The sequence below is a fragment of the Nerophis lumbriciformis genome, linkage group LG27 (genome assembly GCF_033978685.3).
Source record: "Nerophis lumbriciformis linkage group LG27, RoL_Nlum_v2.1, whole genome shotgun sequence".
Classification (NCBI taxonomy): Eukaryota; Metazoa; Chordata; class Actinopteri; order Syngnathiformes; family Syngnathidae; genus Nerophis; species Nerophis lumbriciformis.
The window spans coordinates 24,708,106-24,717,578 of record NC_084574.2 but is presented as its reverse complement, the minus strand read 5'-3'; positions in this window follow the sequence as shown (position 1 = coordinate 24,717,578).

The following is a 9,473-nucleotide window of genomic DNA, read 5'->3' as shown; positions in this document are numbered from 1 at the left end:
TTCAGACTTTACTTCCATCAATAACGGAGCAGCATCTCCTCATCCGTGGCTCACTAGTGCAACAACAACGCCGGAAATGTGTCCGGTGAAAAACCGTCCGACCGGAACTCTCTAATAACTAAAGTTCCTTGGGTGAATAATGTACACTCACTACACCAGTAGTTTTTAGCGCTTCCATTGCGAGATATAAGTTAGAACGTTACACTACTTTATATTAGAAATGGCAACAGCGGAGGATGAATGTCACATAACAAGAAGATAGTGAAAAAGAAGAAGCTTATCGACTACGGCATCAGCACGGACTACAGTGGCAGAAGCGCGCAAATCTTCAGGACTTATGCAGATCCCAAATACACATCAACAGGTACCAGAAGGTAAGAAAAGTTGGTTTTGCATAATATTGTGAAACAAAACGCCAAATAATATCTCTGCTAATGGGTGCCATTTAGCGGTCCTTATACACACACCATAGTAATACTTGTATCTCTGACTACGGTAGCCGTAATGGGCCGGCAATCCATCAAGCGGTGCGCCTTCAAAGTCATACTAAAACATTTTGACAGATTTTTGAGTGCCGTGTGTAATGTTCTTTATTTCCAATGAAAAGTTTTGGTGTTGTTTACTGGCGTCATATTGCAGTCTACACGTATCTCTTATGTGTGACTGCCATCTACCTGTCACACTTATCATTACACCATGTACCAAATAAAATTGTTTCGAGGTCGGTGAGCACAACCAGAATTATTCCGTACATTAGGCGCACCGGGTTATAAGGCGCACTGTCGAGTTTTGAGGAAATGAAAGGATTTTACGTGCGCCTTATAGTCCGACAAATACGGTACTATATAAATAAAAAGAACCAGTGATTATTATTATTATTATTTATTTTTTTTTACTTGATTAATATTGGCCTGTAAATTACTGGATTGCTAGAAAGACGGTTTATGAGGAGCGGTAGCAGCGGTCGTGAGTAAAGAGTGTTCACCTCAAACAGACACTAACTCTTATTAGTGTGCAGGACTTTTGTGGAGGAAATATTGTTGTTTGACAAACTTTTTTGTGGTGTTGCTTCCTTATTTGTGATTATTCCAAGCTGATTATCAGGTCCTAACCGTGTGTTTTTTAATGCGTTGCAGCGGCACCTTAAGTGAATGTGACGGCATGTCATAATTACGACGGTCAGAGGGATTAAAAAAAAAATACAGATAGCAGTGTCATGAGTCCAGAATCCTAATGTTTATACAGGTTTTGGAGCAACATATGTTGCCATCCAAGCAACGTATTTTTCATGGACGCCCCTGCTTATTTCAGCAAGACAATGCCAAGCCACATTCTGCACGTAGTAAAAGAGTGCGGGTACTAGACTGATACTAGTCCAGACCTGACTCGCATTGAAAATGTGTGGCACATTATGAAGCCTAAAATACCACAACGGAGACCCCGGACTGTTGAACAACTTAAGCTGTACATCAAGCAAGAATGGGAAAGAATTCCACCTGAAAAGCTTCAAAAATTGGTCTCCTCAGTTCCCAAATGTTTACTGAGTGTTGTTAAAAGGAAAGGCCATGTAACACAGTGGTAAAAATGCCCCTGTGCCAACTTTTTTGCAATGTGTTGCTGCCATGAAATTCTAAATTAATTATTATTTGCAAAAAAAAACCAAGTTTCTCAGTTTGAACTTTAAGTATCTTGTCTTTGCAGTCTATTCAATGAATGTAAGTTGAAAAGGATTTGCAAATCATTGTATTCTGTTTTTATTTACCATTTACACAACGTGCCAACTTCACTGGTTATGGCTTTTGTACATCCCTTATAATAATAGAGCAACATGTGAGGTAAGTGCAAGTGCAAGATGGCCCCTGCCTTAGCTCAAGCGTTATTTTCTCTAGTCAACTTTCTTACAATCCAGCATCCAAACTTGAACACAAATTGATAAAACGATCGTAAATGAATCGAGGCGATCAGTGTGGATTATGTAGACAGCTGGCCAAATCAACCCTTTGACGATCCTTTATTTTCCATGGAGTATATTTAGGGCATAAACCTGGATTGTCTTTCTATGCATTTAGCTTGTTGGCTTACTCTGTATGTTTGGGCTGAAGGTTATTGTTATACAGTTTTGGCGTTATTTCCATTTCCAGCGCTCTTATTTATAGTGTCCACTTTTGCTGTGAATCTTTTGCCTGCCACTGAGTGCTGGCTCCCACACCTGTCCCTGATTGGCCATCAGGACACACCTGTCACTGGTTGCCAATCAGAGTGTTCTTATACGGACAGCGCTGGATCATTTAATTGTTTTATGGCTTTTCTACCTAGACAGGTGTGGCTGAAACTGCATAAATTGACAACAATAATAAGGTTTTTTTTTCATTTTTAATGAAACCTACACTGCAAAAAGTCAGTGTTCAAAAACAAGAAACAAAAATACAAAAATGAGGGGTATTTTATTTGAAATAAGCAAAATTATCCGCCAATATCCATCCATCCATTTTCTACCGCTTATTCCCTTTTTGGGGTCGCGGGGGGCGCTGGAGCCTATCTCACAGAGGTGTGGACTCGAGTCACATGACTTGGACTCGAGTCAGACTCGAGTCATGAATTTGATGACTTTAGACTCGACTTGACAAAATGTAAAAAGACTTGCAACTCGACTTAGACTTTAACATCAATGACTTGTGACTTCACTTGGACTTGAGCCTTTTGAATTGACATGACTTGACATGACTTGCTACTTTCCCCAAAACCCAAAGATGAAAAAGTTATTCGGGAGCGCTCAGTATTTTTCATTGTGTACTTGTCTATCAGCGTTGCGTGTGTCAGCTGGTGTGCTGTCAGTACAACAGCCAATCAAATTAGATCTACTTTGTTTTCATCACACAGCATTCATCCAATCAAATTGCAGGACAACCAACGAAGAAGACATGTCCAAACCACACGCCAGTGAACAAAAAATGATACCTAAAATAATTTCGTTTGGGTATAAAAATTACGAGGTGGTCAACACAAAACGGTTTGCAATATGCAACACATGCGGTTCGAAAATTACTGATGGAGAGGCAACAACTTCCAACTTCGTCCGGCATTTGAAGTTGCACAAAGAACGGTAAGTTTTGAATGTAAGATAACGTTTATTGGCTAAGTAACGTGACTTTTATTTGCTGTGTAGTTAAATCAGTGAGGCTGTAAACTCACTGCTAACGTTATAACGTTATTGCAAACACGGGAATCTGTTGCAGTTCACTACCTTATTCATACTTTTTGTTCAGTGATTTTTTTTAAGCAGGGTTACGTTAGTCAATATATCACACGTAACGTTAGACGGCGGTCAGCAGCACCGCGTATTTTAGCCACCTAAAAAAAGACAAAAATAGTAAAATAAAGGTCAGTTAAAATGTATACTATATTATGAATATGTGTACCGTTTTAGCTAGCTTTCTGACATACTGTTGGTTGTTTACCTCAGTGGTCCCCAACCACCGGGCCGTGGCCCGGTACTGGTCCGTGGATCGATTGGTATCGGGCCGCACAAGAAATATTTTTTTTTTCTTTTCTTTTTTTAATTAAATCAACATAAAAAACACAAGATACACTTACAAGTAGTGCACCAACCCAAAACAACTCTCTCCCCCCTTTTGTTCTGGGCATTGAACATGAAGACTCTTCCTTCACTGTTCCGAGTGGCCATGAGAGTCTTGGCAGTGCCTGCCTCCAGTGCTCCAGTGGAGCGAGTTTTCAGCCATGGTGGCATCATACTACGCCCCCATCGTGCACAAATGACTGACAGACTCTTGGCTAATTTGGTCTTTTGCAAATGCAATGCAGCATAGGGCCCTGACATATAAAAAGTACAACTTTTTTGTTATGTTCACGTATATGTCATGTTTTTTCAATGTTAACACTTTTGTACAAATAAGTACCGGTACATTTGCACTTTATTTTTCAATGTGTTTGTTCTGTAAAGGAATGAGTTAATGTTTAAAATGACTGGTTAATAGTGCTATTATAAAGTGCAATGTCAGCACAATTTTCTTTCCTGCAATTTAAAATGCACTTGTTTTAATAAATAAATACAGCGTTTGAAAAGCATACACAATCTGTGTTAATATATTAGTCTGTGGTTAAAAGGACTTGAAAGGACTCAAAACTCAAAATGCAGGACTTAGGACTTGACTTGAGACTTTCCAGTCTTGACTTTGGACTTGACTCGGGGCTTGCCTGTCTTGACTCAGGACTTGACTCGGACTTGAGGGCAAAGACTTGAGACTTACTTGTGACTTGCAAAACAATGACTTGGTCCCACCTCTGCTATCTCAGCTACAATCGGGCGGAAGGCGGGGTACACCCTGGACAAGTCGCCACCTCATCGCAGGGCCAACACAGATAGACAGACAACATTCACACTCACATTCCCACACTAGGGCCAATTTAGTGTTGCCAGTCAACCTATCCCCAGGTGCATGTCTTTGGATTATCCGCCAATAGAACAAGAACATTTGGCTTGTCAAGACTTTCCAAAACAAGTAAAATTAGCTAACCTCAATGAACCCCAAAATACCTTAAAATAAGTATATTCTCACTAATAACAAGTGCACTTTTCTTGGTAGGATAAAAATAAAAACGAGACCTTTTTGCTCAATATGTTGAAAAATATTCTTAGATTAAGTAAATGCTAGTGCCATTATCTTGACATAATGATTTGCGCTTGGCATTACATTTCTTGAAACCAGCAAACTTACACTAAAAACTAATTTATTGTTCTTAATGGAAAGGCAACAAGGCAACCGCTTGTTACTCTCGGGGTCTCCTAGCCGCTCAGGCAAATCATATTGTCTAAAAATGCATTTTTCCATCGATAACATGACATCATTGCGCCAAGTGCGTGCTCTTTCAGTCAATTAGTGCGCATATATACAGCCCGGCCCCCGGCCAAAATCTTTTTAATTGTTATTTTGAGGAATATATCTGAATGTGCATGAACTAGTTCTGTTCAAAATTGTTAGAAATGTTTAAATATTTACTGTACTGTGCCAACTGTACTACTATATGAGTACGTGTTTTCTATTGTTTCATTGAAAATAAAACAGCAAAGTCCATTTGGCTGTCATCTGTTTTAATTATGAGACACAATTGTGTCAAAATCATGATTTTTTTTTTCATGCTTGAAATAAGAAATGATTACTTTAAAAAAGTAGTTTTATACTTGTGAGTGTTGATCACACATCTTTGCAACAGTTGATATTCTAGTTTCAAGCATGTTTTACTCAATATAGGTCATCAAATCTCAGCAACAATCTGTAATATCTTACTGAGATCATTGAGGACCAAAACCCTTAAAACAAGTAAAACACTCTAACATAATATCTGCTTAGTGAGAATCATTATCTTATCATACAGAAAATAAGCAAATATCACCCTTATTTGAGATATTTCATCTTACTTAGATTTCACTTTTTGCAGTGTATGGCACCAAATCTTCTAACCTAGTAGTTGTCAACCTTTATTCAGTTTGCACACTATTGCAGCTGACTAGTGAGTTAAAGTTAAAGTACCAATGATTGTCACACACACACTCGGTGTGGTGAAATTTGTCCTCTGCATTTGACCCATGCTCTTGTTCACCCACTAGGAGGTGAGAGGAGCAGCGAGCAGCAGCAGTGCCGCACCCGGGAAACATTTTTGGTGATTTAACCCCCAATTCCAACCTTTGATGCTTGAGTGCCAAGCAGGGAGGTAATGGGTCCCAATTTTTATAGTCTTTGGTATGACTCGGCCGGGGTTTGAACTCACAACCTACCGATCTCAGGGCGGAGACTGTAACCACTAGGCCACTGAGAGGCGGCATTCTCCCTGGACTGGTCTCCAGCCAATTGTAGGGCACATATAGATAAACTCTTTAGTCTCTAATGAACTAGACATGGATAATTATGGGTATAGTATGTACTACTTTTAACAGTAATATACTTCTTAGAAGGCAAGTCACCTTACACGATAACATCCAACATTTCCTAACTATACTACAAGATTAAGGATAAGATACTAGTTGTATCCTTAAATGGGGAACTGTACTTTTCTTTGCAATCTTGTCTGTCATTCACAATGCCTATGTGAGACAAACACTACTACTATAATTACATCGATATTTTTTAGCATCACAAAATCTTTTTTCGTTTTTTTTTTTTTAATGTATATTATGTTTAAAAAGTCAGGAAATATGTCCCTGGACACATGAGGACTTTGAATACGACCAATGTATGATCCTGTAACGACTTGGTATCGGATTGATACCCAAATTTGTGGTATCATCCAAAACTAATGTAAAGCATTCAAACAACAGAAGAATAAGTGATTATTACATTTTAACAGAAGTGTAGGTAGAACATGTTAAAAGAGAAAGTAAGCAGATATTAACAGTAAATGAACAAGTAGATTAATAATACATTTTCTACCGCTTGTCCTTAATATTGTTGACAAAATAATAGAATGATAAATGACACAATATGTTACTGAATACGTCAGCAGCTAAATTAGGAGCCTTTGTTTGTTTACTTACTAATAAAAGACAAGTTGTCATGTATGTTCACTATTTTATTTAAGGACAAACTTGCAATAAGAAACATATGTTTAATATACCGTAAGACTTTTTGTTAAAATAAAGCCAATAATGCAATTTTTTGTGGTCCCCTTTATTTAGAAAAGTATCGAAAAGAATCGAAATACATTTTGGTACCGGTACCAAAATATTAGTTTCCTTACAACACGACTACACCATACATAATTTTAGCCAATTTACATACTGTAATGAGGGGGAAGTTGTTATATTATTTCTCACCTGAAAATCTAAATATTTGTTTGTTTTATTTCGGTTGTTACGCTTCTGATGATTAAAAAAAAAAAAAAGGGTTTCTTTCTTTCAAGTAAACAAGCAATAACTTAAGAGTAAGTGACTGATAAATGTCATATGTGGGAGTGGTCCTGCAGTGTAATGGATCATTGCACCACTAGATAGCAGTAGTTTACACCACTGACAACTTAGAAACACTTATTACTTACTGGGTCCTTTTCCACTGGGAAACTTCCTGATATATTAAAATATATTTTTTTACAATGTGTAGGTAGGTATTTTTTATTTTGTATTTAACATCATTCCAGAGGGGCACTTGTCTTTTAACACTGCTCTTTACATTGTGTGTCGCACACAACAACCCCTTCACACCCATGAAAGCAAGAGAGGCTTTTCACAGTAGTATTGTAGTACTTGGCAGGGTTACGGGTATTGCCCAAGGGCAACTAGATAGAACAGACAATAGAGGCTCTCCAACAAGCAGTTTTTGTCAGCTGCAGGATTTACACTTTCAACCTTTCAGGCAAAAAGCCACGGGAAAGTATCAAAACGTCACCTTTTTTTATTATCATGGGTTGTGACTTATTCTGTTCAATAGTAAATACAAATACACACACTACATGTTACATCAAGGATCATCCCGTGGTTGCATTTACGCCAATAAACGTGCTCGAAAAGCAGTAGGAAAAGCACATTGTGTGGCTCCATGTCTATTACAGATAATAAATTGTTGACATATTTGGTGTTTGAAAGTTTGCAGACTTGCTGTATGTGAAATGGATCATCTGTGCAGTGATGAAGGAAAGAAAAGAAGGCAAGAAGCAAGATCATGTTGAAATAAATAGTTAAATAACCAAATAGGTTGTTGATGAGTGAGAAAGGTATAACAATAAATATATAAAAATAAAATAAAAATATTGAAGCCATATTAGCAATACATGAAGTACGAATAATATGTTAAAATAAGTGCAGATATGTAAGATTAGTTCATTGAAAAATACTACAGTTAAAAAAATAAATAAATAAAAAATAAAAATGGGGTCAAACTCAAGGCCCAAGGGCCAAATCTGGCCTGCCAATTAATTCTATGTGGCCCGTGAAAGCCTGTAAATACTTTAATGTGTGTCAAAAAAATACTTAATGTTTGACCATATTTATTATTTTCAGTTTAAATGAAAGACAGTATCTACTATATACAATTGCATATATTTTATATTTTTATATTATTCGATCATGCAACAAATACATTAAATACTGTATTTTTTTTGTAAAAATAAATAAATAAATACAAATAAAAAAAAAAAAATAATAAAAAAAAAAAAAAAATAAAAAAAAAAATAAAAAAAAAATATATATATATATATATATATACTGGAAGTATCTGCCTGTCACCCTGACTTATGATTTCAAAGCAAGTTATCCATCAATTTGTTGAAATAAATAGTTAAATAACCAAATAGGTTGTTGATGAGTGAGAAAGGTATAAAAATTAAAATATAAAAATATTGAAGCCATATTAGTAATACATAAAATACGAAAACTTTGTTAAAATAAGTGCAGATATGAAGGATTAGTTCATTAAAAATTCTACAGAAAAAAATGAATAAATAAAAAATAAAAAAGGTGTCAAACTCAAGGCCCAAGGGCCAAATCTGTCCTGCCACTTAGTTCTATGTGGCCCGTGAAAGCCTGTAAATACTGTAATGTGTGTCCATAAAATACTTCATATTTTTGACCATATTCATTCTTTCCAGTTTGAATGAAAGAAATTATCTACTATATACAATTACACATATTCTATATTTTAATATTATTTGATCATGCAACAAATATATGAAATACTGTATTTAAAAAAAAAAAATTTAAAACAATTATAAAGTGTAAGTATTTGCTTGTCACTCTGACCTTTGATTTCAAAGCAAGTTATCCATCAATTTGTTGAAATAAATAGTTAAATAACCAAATAGGTTGTTGATGAATGAGAAAGGTATAAAAATTAAAATATAAAAATATTGAAGCCATATTAGCAATACATAAAATACGAATAATATGTTAAAATAAGTGCAGATATGTAAGATTAGTTCATTGAAAAATACTACAGTAAAAAAAAAAAATGGTGTCAAACTTAAGGCCCAAGGGCCAAACCTGGCCTGCCAATTAATTCTATGTGGCCCGTGAAAGCCTGTAACTACTATAATGTGTGTCAATAAAGTACTTCATATTTTTGACCATATTCATTATTTCCAGTTTGAATGATATAAATGATCTACTATTTAAAATTACATATATTTTATTATTATTCGATCATGCAACAAATATATTAAATACTGTATTATTTTTTTGTAAAAAAAACAAAAAAAAACGTATATACTGTAAGTATCTGCTTGTCACCCTGATCTATGATTTAAAAGCAAGTTATCCATCAATTTGTTGAAATAAATATTTTTGATCATATTTATTCTTCCATCCATCCATCCATCTTCTTCCGCTTATCCGAGGTCAGGTCGCGGGGGCAGCAGCCTAAGCAGGGAAGCCCAGACTTCCCTCTCCCCAGCCACTTAGTCCAGCTCTTCCTGTGGGACCCCGAGGCGTTCCCAGGCCAGCCGGGAGACATAGTCTTCCCAACGTGTCC